Genomic DNA, 3,244 nt, shown 5'->3' on the forward strand with positions numbered 1-3,244 from the left:
CTCGGGCTATTTGATTAATTTTGCAGAGGGAGTTGTGGCTTGGAAATCAAGACTACAAAGGTGTGTAGCGTTGTCTACTACAGAGGCAAAGTTCATTGCCATTACTGACGCATGCAAGGAGTTGCTATGGTTGAAGAAATTCTTGCAGGAGCTTGGTTTTAGGCAAGATAACTATTCATTGCTCGTTGATAGCCAAAGTGTTATCCATCTTGGTAAAAATCCAATTTTCCATTCTACATCCAAACATAATGATGTGAGGTATCATTGGATATGTCATGCTTTGGATGCTAAGTTGTTGGCGTTGGATAAAGTTCATACAGATGATAATGGTGCTGATATGATGACTAAAGCATTGCCAAGAAGGAAGTTTGAAGTTTGTTGTGAGATCGTCGGTTTGGCGGTTATCTCCTCATAGTTATGAGGGGAAGATTTGTTGGGTATTGGGCTCCCTTCCTATGTGGAGAAAATGCCCAAAATTTGAGAAGCTCATGTCTCACTTAACCTAGTGGAGAGGGGTTGCAAAACAGAGAGGTAGAACAATAGAGTCAGAACACACTAAAAACCCTAACACATAGAGAGAGAGGTAGAGGGAAATTCTGTTCACGTTTTTCACAGAGCTGTCATCGTAAAATCCGCACTGCGGATTCATTCACTGTTGGATCAGACTGAAATGTTTACTACAGGTTCGAAACTCATTGTTCTTATTTCTGATCGGTCGGATCATTGATACTAGGTCTGAGTTAGGAGATATTAATTTCGCACTACAGCAATGATTTAATAGGTTTTCTTCTCTTGTTCTTCTCTATTTGAAAGCTTTGTTGCTTTGCTATTTGGTTGGGTGTTGGCACTAATTTGTGTTGTTGATTAAGACTCTTTTGTATTCTTGTTGATCATAGTGGAGCTATTTCTTTGGTTTGGAGGACTCGTGTTTTTACCCTTGATTTGAGGAGTTTTCCACGTTAAAAATCTTGGTGCCTTTGTTTGTGATTGTGGTGATTTATTATTGCTGCTCTATGATTGTTGCTCCTCATAGATTCTTGCAACTTAGAGGAAATTATATTTGTTGCATTCTCTGATATATTGTATGTGTTGTTTTCCCCATCAATAATTGACCTAACAGAATGGGGGTGTTGTTCCAAGTAGCTTCTGGAGTCTATAAAACAGACATCACAAAGAGGGTTTTGGGAGGTTCTGGTAGATTTTTCTAAAGGAAAGGAGAAAGAATCAAGAGACCGAAGAAAGGCAGAGGGAAGAGAAGAAGTGATCGTACATCACGTCGTCAACTGAGGTTTTGTTTACTCATCCTTCTTAGATTCATATTGAATGTTCTCTCACACTTTTATGCATCTTGCTTCGTCCTTCGTATTTTCTCTTGTTTCGTTATGCAACTGCTTTTTTTTATATGTATTTTAGCATTTTTCTCATATTTCTTCAATTACTTTTTTTTCGTTCAAGAATCATAAATTGCTGAAGAGGAAAAACGCATTGTAGAGAGAGTATATTATTGATAGTTGGTAGTTTGAGGTTCATCGCGTTTTTGGAAATTCGAAAGGTAACCATGTGACCACGATATTGAATCTGGGTTGTTAGGGAGAATATTAATTAGTGTTAACAGTGCAGATTCCAAACTAGTGCTTTCATGGAAGTTGATCGACCCAAGATTTGCGGATTCATGACAAGAGTCCATAGAAACCTAGTGTCACAGTGCCTGACGGCCAGTATCACTGACGAGGGTGACAAGAGGTGGAAGTGGCAGGAAAGAAAAAATAGTAATATATAAAATAAAATAAAGAATAAAAAATTTTAAGTGAAAGGAAAAGCCTCTTTTTTGTTTTCCCTGTGGGGGCTTCTCCCTGCATACTCAAACCTTTCTCCTATACCTCCAAAAATTACTATTTTATTCTTATCTACTTTTACCTATCTTGATGATTAAAAAAATTTATTGCATTGCTACTTACTAGTACTTTGCTTTTACTTCTGCGAGCCTGCACCTCTAACAAATATCTGTAACTCCAAATTTCTTCCTCCCGTTCCGCTCTCGTTTTGTTCTCCATTTCCTCCAAACATTTTTGTTGATTTTTTACCTCTTATATAAATATGAAAATTCATTAAAAAAATGAAAGAAATTAATAAGAATATATATTGCGGACGTCGACATCCACAATTGTAGTTTAGTTTGTGTTGCGGATGTCAACATCCGCAACCTTTTTTTCTTATTTTCATATATAATTTTTTTTTGTTTTGATTTTTATTCATTTGATCTAGGAAAAATACTATGGTCTGTATAAATACTAATTAAGTGGTTTGTTAATTTTTTTTTTTTTGAATTATTTGAATCTGATTTGATTAAAAAAATAAAAAAACGATGTTCATGAAAAGTGTATTGCGGATGTCGACATCCGCTATACACTTTCAACGGATGTCAGGTTGTGTTGTGGATGTCGACATCCGCAACCTATTTATTTATTTTTATTTTTTTCTTATATAATTTTTTTTGGTAAAATTTATGATCCATTTGATCTAGAAAAAATAATGATCTGTATAAATATTAATTTAATAGTTTGTTAATTTTTTTTAATTATTTGAATCTGATTTGATTAAAAAAAAATTAAAAAACGATCTTCATGAAAAAATGTATTGCGGATGTCCGTCACATCCGCGACCTATTTATTTATTTCACTTCTGCTACCTAACATGGCGTTGGTGAATCCCTTTGTGTCTCCCACTCGAACTTTCATCCCTTTGCACGTTTCCGCGCTGCCCAACAAGGGACTACGTTGGACTCTCTACTCCCCTTCCTTCAAACTAGGGTCTTTCTTCCTGCACCTCCAAAATTTCTTCTACACCTCCAAACTTTCTTTCAATTCCTAAAAAACTCTTTGACCATTTAACAAACTCCGCAGACACCACACCCCCAAAATTATGTAGACTTCCGGAAGTCAAAATATATGACTTCCGGAAGTCAAAATATATCACCAAAAGTCGACTTCCGGAAATCAAAAATCATCACCAGAAGTCGACTTCCGGAAGTCAAAAATCATCACCGGAAGTCGACTTCCGGAAGTCAAAAATCATTACCGGAAGTCGACTTCCGGAAGTCAAAAAACATTACGGAAGTCGACTTCCGTATATAAAAAAAATTATATATTTTATTTTATTTAATTTTTTAAAATACGTATACAAAATTATAAAACATTTAAATTTAAAAAAGATTACTTTAAAAAATAAATAAATAATAAATAAT

Source organism: Vigna unguiculata, chromosome 4 (genome assembly GCF_037176805.1).
Source record: "Vigna unguiculata cultivar grain cowpea cultivar isolate G323 ecotype 2 chromosome 4, ASM3717680v1, whole genome shotgun sequence".
NCBI classification, from domain to species: Eukaryota; Viridiplantae; Streptophyta; class Magnoliopsida; order Fabales; family Fabaceae; genus Vigna; species Vigna unguiculata.